The sequence below is a fragment of the Chelonoidis abingdonii genome, chromosome 1 (genome assembly GCF_003597395.2).
Source record: "Chelonoidis abingdonii isolate Lonesome George chromosome 1, CheloAbing_2.0, whole genome shotgun sequence".
NCBI lineage: Eukaryota > Metazoa > Chordata > Testudines > Testudinidae > Chelonoidis > Chelonoidis abingdonii.
The window spans coordinates 236,217,059-236,234,475 of NC_133769.1; the positions used below are offsets into that span (position 1 = coordinate 236,217,059).

The 17,417-nt window shown below is 40.8% G+C and overlaps 1 protein-coding gene and 1 pseudogene across 5 annotated transcripts in view; one reads left to right on the forward strand and one right to left on the reverse strand.

The window, feature by feature from the left end:
• Nucleotides 1-17,417, forward strand: part of MID1 (midline 1) — a 366,041-nt gene that overhangs the window by 179,681 nt on the left and 168,943 nt on the right. The window lies entirely within an intron of this gene.
• On the reverse strand, nt 8,055-16,828 carry LOC142046091 (E3 SUMO-protein ligase KIAA1586-like; annotated as a pseudogene).

A 17,417-nucleotide genomic window follows, 5' to 3' on the forward strand; every position in this document is an offset into this window, starting at 1 on the left:
CTCTGATCTGGTGACAGCCAGGCTTACTGAACTTGTTAACCCTTTACAGTGAAAAGAGATAGAAAGTACTTCTGTGCTATTAACTCCTACTATCTGTTTATGACAAGCCCTCTCCCCCTCCCATGCCCCAACCCCTTGCCCCAGCCCAGAGCCTTCTCCTGCACCTGAAACCCCTCATCCCTGGCCCCACCCCAGAGCCTTCCCCCCCCAGGCAGAGCCCTCACCCTATCCTGCATCCCAACCCCCTGCCTCAGCCCGAAGCCCCCTCCTGCACCCCAAACCTCTCATTCTCAGTTCCATCCCAGAGGCCCCAGCCCAGAGCCCATACCCCCTCCCACACCCCAACCCCCTGCTCTAGCCTGGAGCCCCCTCCCACACTCCGAACCTCTTGGCCCCAACCTCTAGCCCAGAGCCCCCGCCTACACTCCAAACCCCTCATCTCCAGCCCCACCCCAGAGACCGCACGCCCAGCTGGAGCACTCACTGTCTCTCACACCCCAACCACCTGCCCCATCCTGGTGAAAATGAGTGAGTGAGGGTGGGGGAGAGCGAGCAACGGAAGGAGGGGGGATGGAGTGAATGGGGGCGGGGCCTCAGATAAGGGGCAGGGCAGGGTGTTTGGTTTTCTGCAAATAGAAAGTTGGCAACCCTACCACCAACATAGCTATTACCGCTCATTGGAGGTGGCTTAATTATGTTAACGGGAGAGCTCTCTCCCATCAGTATAAGGTGGTTACACAAGAGATCTTACAGTGGTGCAGCTGCATTGATACGGCTGTGCTGCTCCAAGGTCTCTAGTGTAGACACAGCCTAAGAAGTTTTATAGTGCTAATCTTTTTAATTTTCTCCTAGAGTTTTGTTACTAGAGCCCATTGGGGCTTAGCTATCGAGACTTCACTCCACCTCCTTCCAGATATCTATTTAAAATAGATTTCAGTTTCTTCACTCCAAAGTTACCACCGAGCAGAACGGCAAAAGACTGCTGTAAGCAGACAGCTTTTCACTGTTAAAATGCAATTCTACCAAAGGTACCAAATAACTTGTGAACAAATGGATTCATGTGCTTAAAAGGAGGTCACACATATTGTAAATATCATATCTACATTTTATTTTTCTTCATCTCTGCAAACCTAGAAGGATCCTTTGTGTAATAATGTTCAGAGTACATAAAGGCACACCTGTTTCTTAGAATTAGAGAAGCTATGAAATCCGTGAACTTTTCCCCATGTTCTTACAAAGGGAGTGCCAAGTCTATGAATTTTAAAGCCAAGGCAAATTTTTGTTGCCCTTGGTTGTGGATTTTAACAGCTATATATTTCAGTGATGTTATGCTTGAATGCTGTTTTCTTTGTAGCACCCAAAACTACGCCTTATGCTTTCACTGGATTCATGGCACCCACAGAAAGATGAATAGGCACCCTCTATTTAGAGAATTACCTTATATTTCATTTGAGCCAGTAGTTTCATCTGACTGCTTGATTGAAATGATTCAATGCTAATAATCCAGAGAAATAAAAAAATCTGTTTAGCAACTTGGTGTTCTTAAATCTGGAAATAAATGATGTTATAATCGACGAAGGAATAGCTTGTGCTAGTAAAATGGGTTGTAAGGGGCTCAGCCACAAGAAAACTGGAAATATTTCTTCTGTAATGAGCAATGCAGGGTAGAGACTATAAAGAATGGTTGGCAATACAGAGCTGTCTATAGTGATCTAGTCATTTTTATGTTCCATTTAGGTTTTGTTGTTGTTGCATTTAAATGAAATTATGCAGAAAGAAAATATGGGTCCTATCATGTAACTCTAAGAAGAAAGATCAGATTTCAAAGCATTAAGACTACCTTTTAGAAGAAATACATACATTATACTCTGATTATTCAGCTGAGAACATTAGAGATGAAAGAAAAACACCCCCTAGGTTCAGGAAGGAAACTGTGGACTATTGAGCTTTCACAAATAGTAAGAGCCAGCGAGGATGGATACAAACAGCACATTCTTGGCTGAGTAGCTGCAACTTAAACAAAGTAAGATAACACTTGGAGTGAACAACCTGTATTTTCAAGAGTCATTACTAGTGATTTTGGGTGCCCAACCCAGGGACACTTTAAGAGGACCTGATTTTTTGAGAAAATTTTGAACAACTGACCTCCAATAAGCAGGCTTCTGAGATGTCTCAAGTTGGACATCAAAAAATGGACATGCCACCTTCAAAAGATGATCCTGGGAGCTCAGATTCATAACTTTGCCAATACTAAAAAGTATGGACTCAGACATTGGATTTATGGCTTATAACAATCTGTAACTCACTTGGCTCTCTCATCCCCCAGTCTCACCCCCGCCTTCCCTCCTATGACTGGAGAGGTGTTAGTGGGCTGAATGGTCCCTTGAAAGATATGTTAACTACTTTGGCTAAACAATTTTTTTCTGCCTTATATTTAGCTGTGACACTTTGTGTACATTTCCTAGAGCTGGAGGAGAGCTCTGTGAGCTCAAAAGCTTGCATCTTTCATCAGCAAACTTAGACACAATGTGTTCACGGTCCATGCAATTTCCCAGCCTGTAGCCCTTTGCAGGCTACTGAATGAGGAAATCCCAAACCTCACTATTGAGAGCGCAGGCATTTCTGTGCATCCAATCATCTTTGGCCTGGAAAATGAGTTGATACCTAAAGGGCTTTCATCCCAGCTAGTCTCTGTGGCACTGGAAAACCCACCCACCATTCCCCCAACAGGAATCCCCCAACTGCCACAGATGCTGCTAACTTTGAGTTTAGCTGGTGAAAAACCACTTCCAAATCTTGCAATCAATTTCAATCTATTACAGTATGTTCAAGTTGAAAATACCTGTGTTCGTGTCAAAAAGAAGTGTCTTCAGCTTCAGTTTTTGTCCCCAAGGAAATGTACAAAAGTTCATTCTCCCTGCTAATCTCCTTCCATGTTTGATCCACTGCCTGTCATTGCCTCTCCAAATTCCTTTCAGTAGCAGCTTAGGCCATGCAGTCATGGTCACTGGGAAAAGTTGCTTTGGCCCAGCCCAGTCCCATGGTGGGTGATGCTTAAGAGTTGCCAGCTTTTGCAATTTTATCACAAGTCTCATTTTTCCTTAAATCCTCACTCCCAAGGTCAGATAGTTAAGTAAGAATCCGAGCTTTGCTTTTTTTAAATAAAAGTCTATAGCTTTCATGGTAGTTGAACTTATAGGTTCAAACCCAAGAAGGCATGTAAAAAGATCCCCAAACATATTATTTTTTTCAATGTCCTCTTGAGATTTAAGCCACTCCGGATTTTTGGAGCTCTGACTTAAGATTTTTGATTGGTGAGTATTGGTAATAATGAGATTCATACTTGGGTGCAGAGCATGCATTTGGAGAAGACTGGCACACAGCAGGAAGAGACCTGCATCATCCTGAAGCCACCTCTTACGAGCAGTGCCCTGCCAGCAATCCTAGCATTCCTTAGATATGCTGGGTTTGGCCAGCAATAACAATCCTAAGAAAGGAAGGCTACTATGGTTATTGGACACCATAATGCTGTCCCCCTTAGCTCAACCTCCCAAGCACCTGGCATCAAAGGCAAGGCTCCTTGTACAAAGAGAGGGGAAGTTACAGGGACACTTGTCAGTACTGACAAGCACAAAAAACTGATCTGCCTCAGAAATATGTTTGTTAAAATGCCTATCCCCCCAGAAGACTATTAGTTTCTGTAACATCGTGGCTTCATTCTGTATCATAAATAACATTCTTAAATTATTTGACTGGGCATCTATCAGTAACAATTAACAATAGTGCTAATATGTGCTCTAGTTGTAATGCTGGAGTAAAGCTGCTGTTTTACATGTTAAATATTTGGTGTTGTAATTTATATGCACTAAAATGTCTTAGCAGCAGAGAATCCTGTGGCACCGTATAGACTAACAGGCATTTTAGAGCATGAGCTTTCGTGGATGAATACCTACTTTGTCAGACAAAGTGCATCTGACGAAGTGGGTATTCACCCACGAAAGCTCATGTTTTAAAACGTCTATTAGTCTATAAGGTGCCACAGGATTCTTTGCTGCTTTTACAGATCCAGACTAACACGGCTACCCCTCTGATACGTAAAATGTCTTAAGGATTTTTATAACATGTTGGTTTTAATTAGACTCATACTATAAGCTGTCAGACACTTGCAGTCCAGATGTCTTTTTTTTTTTTTTTAAAGTAAAAATCGAGTAAGTTACAGTGCAGAAATTTAGATCAAGATAAGTCAGAAAAATGTATTTCTGTGATTTCACTTAATCTATTCCAAACTAAAAATGGAAATGTTTGTGATTTATAAGATAGGCATTCTGTGATAATTCATAATACAACATGAAAGAATTTTTCTGTTGCCACAAGCGCTGCTGCCAAATTGACACCAGCTCAACATGTAGGGATTTTAAGCTTTGCACCTATAATTTGCACTGCTCAGAATGTTAGTGTGTGAATTCATTTGATACCCAGGAATGTTTCTGTACAACCAGGATACTGTCAGCCAAATGCTGCTCTCTGTTGCACTAGGGCAAATCCTGAGTAACTCCGTTTACATCAGTGGGATCTTCAGAGGCAAAGAGCATCTGATAATCACATCAGATATTTAGGTTCTTGACTCTGGATTTAGATGCCTAGCTCTTAGGCACTCAACTTTGAATGTTTTTCAGTATAGGCTTAGTCAGTTCAAGAATCATTCTCTTATGGTAAATTTTCTTCTACCTGCCCGTTATTCTATGGTTTCCCCAACAAGGAAATATTTATCACATAAAGATAGCCTGGTCAATCCTTGTTCTGCACATTTGTTAAAAAAGGCATGATTAGTCTGAGCCTCATCTCGCTTCTGTACAGATGGCCCAGTCCACCTCCCATTGAAGTCAAGCACATGTTAAAATAAAATATTAACTTTCTTTTTTCAGAATGTTTCAAAACGGTTGGCTCCTGAGAGATGGAAGATAAGTGGTGCTGTGTTTTTAGTTTAGTTTCCAGTCTTTATTTCACCTCTAAAGGCCTGGATTATAATCTGATTTAAGTGGCAATTGAAACAAGATTGGTGATCTCAGTTTATCTCCTAATGGACATTTGTTAACAGCCATCCCCATGCAGTTAGCACAGTTAGTGGTTTATACATAGTAGAGTCTGAGGACTGGAATAACAGGGCTGTTGCAGCTCAGGACTCGGGCATTTGCAGAACAGTATGAAAAGAGCTTGCACTGTACACTCTGCGCTTACAAAATCCAGTAAACACTTACTTTTTATATGCCACAAAAATTCATTCCAATTTTACAATGTAGAAAAAATATCCAGTCCAACAACCAGCAAATGCCTTAGTTCCCATGGATGACAGAATGTACCAGCCTGTGCATTATAAATAGCAAAGCTTTCTGTGTTGTTTGTGGAGAAATCACTTAGAAGGAGGAAATGCATTATGATAAAAAAAATTTACTTGTGATTTTGCAGCGGTTTGTTAAAGGTATCAGCAAAGCAAGGGAATCTTCACTTAGCAGAATGAGAGCAGATGGTATATTATTTTTATGCTGTCCACAAGCGGGAAGTTGTGCTAGATTAAGATACTGACCTGATCAGCTGATCTTCCAGCATTGATTCACATCTGACTACTTCTGAATTCATAACAGGGATGATATAGTGGCGTGACACGTATTTGCTTTCCATAAACTATTCTTTGGTATACATTCGAATTTAACCTTAAATAATAGTATTGAAAAGAAATGTTGATGAGCCAAAAAAGATGAAACCAGACCCATATTGCTAAATTCCGAGAGGAAGACTCTATAATGCTTTTTTAAATGCACTATGGCAGTTAATCCCATTTCTGTAACCCTAGATAGATGGAAAATCTGTGTACCACACTCAGCAAGTAGGTTTTTGCAAGACACAAAGCCGTCATAGCAGAAGAAAGAGTTTTTAGAGCTCAGCACCCCAGGGAGCTAACATGTATAAAAGCTACTGCTCGAATGGACCATAGTTTAATCCCTGGTAGCTAACATGTATAAAAGCTACTGCTCGAATGGACCATAGTTTAATCCCTGGTGCTGCCAGTCAGGATAGTGATTAAAAATCACCCATCCAGAGAATTACTTCTGGATGTTATGCCAGGTTGTGAGGATGAGGTTAAGGGGAGGAAAAGAGGAGGGTTTGTGTGGGGATGGATGGTATCTGAGCAGTTGTTTTTGAAAAGGAGGGAAGGAAAGCAGGGGAAACTTGGCTGGCTAAAAGAGAGAGAACAAAGCTCCCTTTACTAAACTCACAGTCAGCCCCCCAGTCATAATTTCTGAATTCCTCACGAGTTGGCTACACCACTGTTGATACACCAACACCAAAGAGGGAGCAGAATTGTGAACAAAATGTCAATGCTGGAGAATTAATGAGAAACTTTTAAATGAGGCAGGGTTTGATGGAGATAATGACCAATAGCAGTACTAGCCAGTCTGTTGTGAAGCCCTCAGAGGATTTTTTTTAATCTGCTTTTTCCCAGGTGCAAAGTGTGCAGTTCTTTAAGTAGGTTCTTTTGTATGTCAAAAGAGTGTAGGCATTGATGGTAATATAATATAGTCTTCAGTGTGAGGGGGGTAGGAAGACTAACTAGCCTTTTTTTTTTTTTTTTTTTTTTTTTTTTTTTTTTTTACCCTCTCCTGGTAATTCATTTATTAATTCAGACGTGTGGGGTTTTTTCTTTATTTTGTTTGTATCATTGATTAATAGATATTTTACTTCCAGGTTCTATTTGATCTTCTTAAAACAAGGGCTTGAGGAGGAGGGAAGGAAAGTAAATATAGTTCATCTGCAAATTATCCTGAACAAGTGAAGAATTACTGCCCCTTGCTGCAACTCCTCTTTCAGCATTAAACATTTAAGCGATGTCTGTGCTGCTGCCTTTTAAGTTCACATATATCTCCTAAAGTGTTTCATCGCCCAGGCTTTTTTGCATATCACATCTATGTTAGTGAGGAGAAAATGCTTTGGTTTCTGATCACTGCAACAGATCAGTTCATGGAGTTGCTGGCACTCTGCTTCTTGCAAAGTAACTGTACCCACTATTTTTGATGGAGAGACTTTAGTCTGATAGATTTACTTCAGAGTACCTGAATCACACAGAGTCCTTAATGCCAGTACATTTTAATGGAACTTAGCAGAATGCCATAAAACCACCCTCCTCCTTCCTAGATTCCAACTGACTGTTTTATATTTATGTTCTTCAAAAGTGAGGAGAAAAATGGAGGTTTTGCCAAATACAAATTCTGAGTTAGCAACATGAAAGAAAGCTCAGAATATGGTCTATGGCTGTCATCCAAAACTAGGAATGAGAGAGCTGAGTTCTATTCCCACAGATTTCCTGCTGCCACAGATGTGATCTTACGTTGTTATTTAGCCCTTCTGTCCCTCATTTTTTTTCTTTTGAAAAACGGGGCTAATACTACTCAGATCCAGTGTATTCTGCAATTCTTTGACCATGGAGCTTACTGTATAATTCACCCCCTTTCTGAAAAATTGTGCTTCATAATCTGATCTTCCATTTAAAAAAAAAAATTCCTTATGGAAGTAAAGAGGATTTAAAAAGTGACCCCAGTGCAAACTGATGCAGTATCATTTGCCTGTGCGTGCAGACAGTCTGAAACAATAGGTCTGAGAGGTGTTAACTGTCTCATTGATCTCATTTGGGGTCCAATGTATCCTGCAATTCTGTTGCTGTGTCGTAATATGGAATTTTCTCAAAATACCATGGAATTTTGTTTTCTTACCACAGAATTCCCATTTTGCAGTAGCCAGGTGCCCAACATTTTATTTTCTGTCTCCTTGCCCTTCTGGGACCTGTCTGAAGTTTCCTTTTGCTCTGTATCTTCCTCCATAAGGAGGAGTTAATTGGAGTTCAATACATGTTCTCCATACAGTATCAGAGGGGTAGCCGTGTTAGTCTGGATCTGTAAAAGCAGCAAAGAATCCTGTGGCACCTTATAGACTAACAGACGTTTTGGAGCATGAGCTTTCATGGGTGAATACCCACTTCGTCAGTACCCCCTGGAGAAGCCTTATAGAAACTCCCACATTGGCCCGTACAGCTGATCTCGCTGCTCTCCTTGTTGTGGTGCCATGTCTTGAGATGAATGTGCTTCACATTGGCCCTTTCCAAGCCACAATTTCACATACGACATGGGATTCCATTGAGTATAAGGAGGTCCCACACATGAAATGAATAGCAAGTCGGCTACATGACAAGTTTTAAGTGCAATTCATTTCACTGTAATGATGTTGTTCGTTGCACTGAATCCCGTCACAGTCAGCATTGCTTGCAGCAAAGGTGTCCACTGCAAGGATGAGTTGTTTTTTTTTAAGTTTTCCAGGAATGTTTTTTCCTCCAGAAGTCTTGAATTCCATAAATCCCAAGTGTGTTTCCTGTTGGTTGATTGATTGTCAGTTGATCAGCCAATGCTCTTATTTCCTTTTCTCCAAAGTGGGGATTCTCTGGATTCTCTTGCCATTTTTCAGGATTCAAAAACTGACAAATTGTTAATTTAAGTTTTTATAATGAGAAGCCCTTTCTTTGCATGTGCTTTGACCGGCTTTGCTTGAGGCAGTTGTGAATAGTTTTGTCCTCATGTTGTCAACGACTGCTTGAATGAATTGAGATGAGTTGATTCTGGGGCTTTTTCCAGCACCATATAGTTTCCTGTTTTTGAACATCATGGATTGTTCTTCCTTCTGAGCTTGTTCAGAGTGAGCTCCTGGGTCTGTTTTTAGACTTTCGATTCTCTTGATATATATTTTCATTAGGTTGTCAGCTTTTGGAATGGTCGTGTCTCATTCTTGTAGCATCTCAGACAAGTTCTTCAGTCCTGCCAGCACATTCAGCATTAAAGAAAGGTTTCTGATCAAATTTATAGAGTGTAGACCTTGAAATTTAAGACGTTCGCTTCCGACTCTCAACTGGTCTTGTGAGGCCGCCTTGAAGTGTTTTGCCAAAGCAGGGTATGTTTGCCACACTGCGCTGACTGCTCTCCACATTGATGCCACCCACCTGAAATTGAACACTTTGCTGATTTTTTTGAAGTACAATGTGTAATTCATTGGCATGAGCACTCAGTTCACGAGAGTTTTTTGGTGATTGACTATACAAGGAATATAATGCGTCCAAAAAAGCCTTAAAGTCATTTGTACCTCTGGTGACTTCTAAAGCTTCATCAACAGCAAGTTCCAGTCTATGGTTGAGGTAATGCCATAATATCATGTTAGGAAAGTCCATTTGTAGTAGTCTTCCAACACCAGCTTTGACTCCTAACATCACATTTGTACCATCACTACAAAAACTGATCAACACTTCCAATAATAGTTCTTTAGTGAACTCACAACACAGCAAGCATTTTAAAATTTCCTCTTTAATGGCTGCTGCTATTGCACTTTGCAGTTCAGTCAAGTCCAGAGGAAACGTAAGTGGCCTCATAATTCCATCTATCCTGGCTTTCAAAAAAATGAGTTGAGTTTCCAGTGAGAGTAGTTGATTCATTGACAAGTACTGTAATTTTTGACTTATTGTCGAAGATTTTGTTGACAATTCTCGTATTCATTTAAGTGGATATATGATTGTTTATACTACGCAAACTATTTTACTATGCAACAAATGCCCCTTTTCAATTCCATTGATTTGTTGTAGATTAGTGAGGCTCTCGTGGTCACTGGATGGTTGATTTGTTTTGGCAATGTAGTAAGCTATACGGAATACATGAGCAGTAATTTCAGCTGCCGCTTCTTCACTTTTAGCATTCAGATTAAGAAGAGTTTCTTTTTTAGCCATGGCTTGAATTTTTTCAGCCTCCAGGTGAGCTGCCGATTTCTTGTCTTCGTTTATTTTTTTGTGAAGGGAGGACAGCTCTGTCTCTTTATTCTTTCCATATGAGGATATTGCACACGAGGGCCAGTGTAGAGAGATGTTAACCTGTCTTGCAGCATGCATCTTCAAATTGGAAATGTCATGACATACTGTGCACCCAAGTTTACCGCCCGAAGCAAAAAGCCAGTAGTAGTTTGGTTGTTTTTTTTTGTGTTTTTTTCGAACTCCTCAAATTGCATTTTTGACCACACAGCAGGATATGGTGGTTGAGTCTCAGTTTTCTTACCTGGCAGTTCAGCAGTTTCATTTGTCGCCTCTCTTTGTGGTGGCTGCAGCTCACCACATGACAAAGGTGTAAAGTGTCAGCGTTTTTTCCCTGTAGATGACTTTCAGCTTCTTCATTTGTTGCTGTTCTATCTGACTGACAATCCCCATTTCCTCACTTTTACGTTTAAACATACCTGTTAGGATCTGTTGAACGTGTATATTCTTAGGTGGCATTTTTTTCCACGTACTGTCATACTGTAAATTGCATGCCTGACAAGACAGACTTGACCAATAAGCAAGCAAGCACAGTTACCGTGATGGCAGTATGGCACTCAAAAGTTAACGTTTGGAACAACCACGTAAATGTCTTCCTGTGAAACCAAAATTGTCTTGCTTGACAACTCTATATACCTGTTTATCTCTCTCATCCATATATGTTCTAAGTGTGCATGTGTGTGTGTATATATATAAATAGATGTATAGATATGTACAGTGTGGATGGATCTCTCAAAAAAGGTAGCTTTTCACTGCAGAACCAGCAGCCCCCCTGGGGCAGGGCACCATTAAGCAGCAACCTGAAAGCTGGGTGCCCACAGACGCACTGGTGCACAGCCAGACCTTGCCTCTTGAAGAAGTTCCCAAGGTGTTAGCTGCAGAAACACTCCTCCCACCCCTCAAGGGCACCGAGCTGGTGCCCTCCCCACTCCAGAGTCCCGGACTGTGTGGCTGGAGAATGTGCTCGGCCACGGGAATGGGTATGTCACAATGCAGCTACTGCTGACCAGCAGCCACCCCAGCAACCAGTCCTCGCCAGCTGCTGCCTGCAGAGAGCCACCTGCTGCGCCTAGTGCTGGGCTGGGTCCGCCAAGGAGTAGCCGAGGCAAACCACAACCAGCCAGCCAGGGGCAAAGGGCTGCACTATGCCTGCCAGTGCCCCAGACCCTCCCTATTTCCCAGCAAGTTAACAGATCTCAAGGATTGTTCTAATCTCCCAGGAGCATAAAAGGGCACAGAGGGCAAACCAATGGGTGGCTAGTAGGGTGAAGGATAGAAGTGAATGAAGGACAACTAGAAATAACCTTCATGAGATACTTAGAGAACAATTTGTGAAATTTAGCCTCCGGGTTAAAATCTAGAATTAATACAGCCAGTAGCAAGCAACTTTAAAACTGCAAAAGTCTGGGTTGGTTTGTTTTGCTTTGTTCCTAAAATGGAAACATTATTTTTTGTTTTGTCTTAATTTAAAAATTGCATTAAAAATGAGGATAATTTCCACCTAAACAAACAAAACTCCCACAACCCTGCAAGTTACAGAGAGAGGCAGGATACTGAAACAAAGAAGAAAGAGACCGCGCTTGTATGTCCTAACGACATTTCAGGTGTTTAATTCAATATATAAAGAGGGTGGAATGAAAACTACTATTTCTTTCAAATATCCAGTTTTCCCCTCCGATCTCTTTGTGGTTTTATGTATCGGGCTAATTGCTTTCCCTGTGATTCTTTTGTTGCTTTAGCAAAATTTGTTTGCCAAAAATAAGCCCCAATGACACATCTTCCCACCATGTTCTCCATTTTTTTTAAAAAGCTCCATTTCAAGGAGGATCTACTGGCAATTTAGGCATCACATCCATCCTCCTGGAGTGGGGGGTTTGACCCCCATTACCAGCCATTTTTTTAAATGGCACAGTGGAAGGATAGGCTTGAACTCAGAAATGGCCCCTGATATTATTTCTGTATTGGTTCCAGGGCAGAAAAAACTGACCCTTGGTCACACCAACAACTGTGAAATAAACGAGGATGCCAGAAATGGACCCCTAATCCTGTGGGCTGAACTGGGGACATAACATTAGCTGAATTTAAGCTGTTATGCAGCCAAGCAGAGGTGAAAGTAAGCTGGTACTGAATGCTTCAGCCACTTTCTTACTGGTACGCCGCTGCACTTTCTTAGCGGTACGCCATATCAGCTTACTTTCACCGCTGCTCCCAAGAGACCCTTCTTGCTGGGGATTCCACAGTCTGGTTGTGTCCTGAGCCCCTTTCTGTAGACATATGCAGGAGGCACAGAAAGTTGTTATAGGAGTGCTCTATAATAGAACCTATATACATGTAAAAAATACTAAATAATATGCCACTAGATGGCATTCAGGAATATGTAGCATCATTTCTGGGTTTTGTATGACCTAACAAAATTTTTGATGATACAAATTGCTTCCTGGGTGTAGCTGTTTACACAGAGCTTTAACAGAGGCAAGCCTGTGGTTACTGCAGTGGCTAGGCCTGATTTTCAAAGAAGTTGAGCCCCCCCGCCCGCTCCCACTTTCTTAATCAGTAATTTTGGGGTATTACTGAAATCATACCCAGTCTGTTTGCAACAGTCTATGTTAGTGGGAGTACTCAGACACCGTTCAAATGAGGCTTCTTATCTCTGGGGCTGGAAGCCCACAAAAGGGAATTCTTAGGGTCGGTGGAATGGGAAATGTACTATGTTGGTGGCTCTTCACACTTCTTGCCTGGTCAAGCCATATCTGTGATTCTGGAGGCCCTCCGGGTGCAGAAACTCAGGGGAGTCCATGTTTAATAGAAAATCAGGGACCTGTATTATTTATAAAAAGGGACATTGCACCATGGGAAAACTGAAAAAGACAACATGTAATTTATCTAATTTGTCCAACATTTTCATATTCCCTTCCTACTATTAAAGAGATTTGTGCTTTCAGAAGGCTTTCTCCTCACAAATCAGCTTCTCCCTCTGCTAAATCCTGCAATAAAACACTAAATCTACTGCATGTTTATGGCATGAGTTATTTTTCTTCTTTTTCTTTCCCTCCTTAAAAGCAGAAAGCCCTTAAACAATATCTTTGAATGTGGCAGAGAGAGAGAATGTGAAAGTTAAATAAATCTATTCAAGAATATCTTTTGTATTTTCACAACCCTTGCTCCTTACTGAGCTAGTCATTTTCATACTCTCCAACTCATCTTGTCCTAGGCACAACACGTATTGATCAGAAAAAGGGCAGCAGTTTCACTCATAAAGTGGATTTATAATACAAGTTTGATTCTGCCCTTTGACAAATTACTGCACTTGTGCATGTACATGCCAATGAGAAACTGTTAAGAAATGGGGCGTGCTGCAGAACTGGACAGGACTGAGCCCTCAGTGCTGCAATCTTCTTTGCAAGGTACAGTGAGTGCATTTAGTTTATCTGTCAGTAGAAATAAAAAAACACAATTTAGCTTTGTTCTTTTTTCCAGCTTCTGCATTAAACAAACCCACATATTGATTCTTTCTGGGAACTGAGGAAGGAGTGTCTAGTGTTCTTATTCTGTTAGGAGAGTTCTCAGAGAAATGAGGATAGAAGCCGAAAGGGCTCTTGCTCACCTCAAAATATAAGTTGACTTAACTTTGACGTATCTAGGTGAGGAGTTTGCAGTTGTTTTAGGATGGCTAGCAGGGTGGGGTGGGCCTCAAAAGGCTTGGTTTCCAGCTGCCATGATGATGTGATGATGCAAAGTGTAAATGACATTTACATCAGCATGCCAGCCCAGTGGACTCCATGATCTGAAGACAGATTGAACAAGCCAAATGTCTGCTGAACTGGCTGACACTCAGGTTGGGTTCCAAGAAGAAAAGGTTCTTCTTGGCTAACTGCTTCTTAATGAATATGCCCTGTCCTTTGATCCAAGTTCTGGATTGTGATCTCTTCTCATCTGGCACTGTGACACAGTGAAGTCAGAATTCAAATATCATTGCTTTGTGCCACAGAAACGACACTGAATTTACACACACATTCTCTTAGTTCAGAAGAATTCAATGGCCTGGCTTGGAATTGTATTTATTTATTTTGCTCAGCTTACCAGAGATTTCTGTTGTTGTTGAAGCGTTGTGGTTACTTTCTGGAATGTGGAAGGATAAATACCATTTGGAGAGTTGCAGCTACGGTAACAGCAGCTTATATGTCTGATTGCTTCAAGCATGAAGGGCAATTCTGAGCTTGGTTGGCAGTATTTGGATCAAGAGGATAGGAGATTGCTCAATTCCTCTCTTGCTGTCTTTCATGGCTGAGCTGACGCATACAAGGCTGACAAGAATATAGACAAGAGACAAAAACATGAATGTAGAAGACTGGTAGACTTTGAGAATAGTGGCTTTTGCTACAGAAATTTGGTTTATGTCGCTAACCACATCTAGTGCATGCTTGGATTAGCTTTAAAATAGCTTTCATTGTCTCTATTTAACTTGAAGGCTGCCTGGTACATCAGACTATTTATTTATTATAAATCACAGTGAATGCTTTGGGCAATTCAGTTTACAATTAATATTATATATATTGTGGTACAGCCCCTTTGTGCGAGGTGCTCTGAACACACATGTCAAAAAGACAGTCCCTCCCCCAAAGAAGTTGTGTTCTAAATAGATTAAGATACAATAGACACAAAAGAGGCGACAAATAATTGTTCTCTTTCAGCTGGGTTATTAGGGATTAGTCTGTTTGTTCCTTAGTGTTAATATCAATCTTTTTCTGTCATTTTTAGGAGAATTTCTAGAACCTATAGTTCAGTGTGTATTAGGCACCCCCCACTCTGTTCCTGATTGACAGAAGATATAAGTCTACTATAGCTACCAGCTAAGAGACTTCATCCTTCAGTTCAAGCAGTAGAGACTCATGTTCATTTCTTGGTGTTGCCCAAGATAACAGTTGTTACTCTGCTAAATGATTGGCCAAGTTTTCTTGAAGTCATTAGTAATGGGTCAGGGCCATTCTGGAAGGGTGCCCCCCTTCTTAATTACTAATCTTTTGAGAGTGAATATAGTTTGTATGAACACAGAGGCATGTTTTTATGACATCACCCTTCTTCAGGGTACATTAGAGCTGCAGGAGATGCTCTGGAAGAAAGGAAGAAAAGGAAACAATATTACATTTTGTTTTCTTGCCTCTTGGTCTATGTTGTTGTTTAGGAAATTCCTTTAAAATAACAGTACAGTCACAGCAGCCTGAGAACTGGTGGGCTTGCAAGAGCCTGTGTCCTTTTTTGGCAGGTGATTCTTTGAAGCACTCCCCTGCCATAGGGGAGGAAAACACATCACAGCCGTTGCAGATGTATCTGTCAACCCCAACTGCCTATTCCATAGTCAGTAACTTTGTATTGGGCATCGCCTAGCCTTCCTTTCTTCGGGTGTTCTAACCTGACAAAGACACAGAAGAGAGAATACAGAGAACAACACAAGCAAGTGTAATTGAGGATTCCTTTTAAATCACAAATATATGGGGAGAGAGTATGGTTAACAAGATTAATTAGTGCTTTATGTTTATCAAATGATTCCAGCCGTACTAAACCCATGAATTATGACCTGAACTTTGTAGGAAAGACCAAGAGAGATTATGCCTTTTACAATGCATATCAGTTTATGAATTCTCTTTTTATTTGTATGAGACAAAAATCAGATGAATAGGCCAACAGTGCATATACAAGATAATATGAAATGTATTACCATAATTTATATTTCTTTTGGAGAGTCAGATAAATGCAGATAAACCAAGCATGGGTCACCAAGGCCTGCCTCTCGTCTGCTGCCTTAGGTAGTATGAATTTGGGTCCATCTTGTCTGAAAAAATCATTGTACCTGCTTTAGGTCATCACTTAAAATGACAATTAAAACTTACTTAACATGATTTGTATTTAACAAAACTTAAATCTCCATTTTCCTCCTCCAGGAGAATGTAAATGTATATTCCTGTAGCTACTTTATGTAGAGTTCCATCTCTTTGCTTGCCTAGGGAATTAAAATGCATGCATGTTTGAATTAGAAAACTGAAGGGCCCCATCCAATAGACTCTCTCACAAGTGGTCTGTACTCAGTTCAAAGGGACTGAGCCCTTAAGTAAAGATATCTCAAATGTACATCTTAAGAGTTTGCCGGATTGGGTCTTTTGTTTTTTAATTAAAGCACATGGCTCTTCTTTTACTACTGTACTATACTACATGCACATTCAGTTCCTTTTCCTAATGCATTGCACAGAGAGAGAACTGTTTATATATTTAAAATTAGCATAGAAATATCAACTGAAGACATACTGTTGGGACTAAGGACTCATTGCATTAAAATATGCTTGCTTTGGTCCTAATCCTGCAAACACCTAGGCACATGCTTAACTTCGCCAATGTGAGTAGTCCCACAATAGTAAGTGTGTGTGTGTGTGTGTGAGAGAGAGAGAGAGATTCCCTCTAGTATCTGCAGACAGGATAAGGTCCCCGGTACTACTTCTAGGTAGTGGATGTTTCCTTATCTGCCGCACAGGGTTTCGTTACAATGTGGAAAAAAACATTTTCAGTATCAGGCCCTTAATTTGTAATTAAAATAAGATGCTGATAATGGAAATAGTTTTGACAAGCAATGGACTTTTGAATGATGTAGTAATTTAAAAATACTAATTTCATCAGAAAAAGTGCAGCCTGTAGGAAATGCGTGGGATGGAAGAATGCAGCAGGACTTGGCCAGGAAAATGCGATGGCTGAGTCATTCCAAATAACTTTTTGGGACTTATTAGCAAGTCCAAATGGCCAGTGTCAGTTCCATCTGTGCTGATTACAGTGCTGATATGACATTACTGTAACATATCCCTCTTTGTTAAGAAACTTTGGAGCTGATCCTGCATTCTTTGTATACCCAAGGCTCTCATCAGCTTCAGGATTGGAGGTTTTAAGAGACATGTTGAACTTGCAATCAAAGAATGAAGAGAGTGCTCATTTTTGACCATTTGAGTCCATTCCCTTCCAGACCTGATTTGGTGTCAGATTGAGAGTGGGCCCATCCATCCATCAGTTGAGTGAGGGAGGAGGTGGTCAGCAGATCAGCACTCTAAGCTGATGCCTGTTCTTGTAGAGGTTAATTTTAAAAATGGTCATTGCTACAGCATAGTTAGCAAAGCAGAACAAAAGTTAACAATTGTCTCAAAACAGTCACATACAGGGAAAACTGGAGGCAGGCTTGAACAACAGACCAAAAGGTACAAAAACACTAACCAGTGAACCTAAACTATGCACTAATCACTGATTTATCTTGGTGCACTCATAGTGAAAACCAGGAAATTATTTTCAGAGAATCATAGATGATAATATCCTAATTCTGGATCTTCCAGGGTGGAGGAACAGAGTGTCATTCTTTTTTTAAAAGAGTTACCCAATCAGTTGAAGTAGGGTACAGAGAAGAAGCCAATACCTATCAATGGAATTCTGTTCAGAGATGAGATGAGACCTAAATTATCCAGAACAGCGATCTAGAGAATTTCCAATCTTTAAA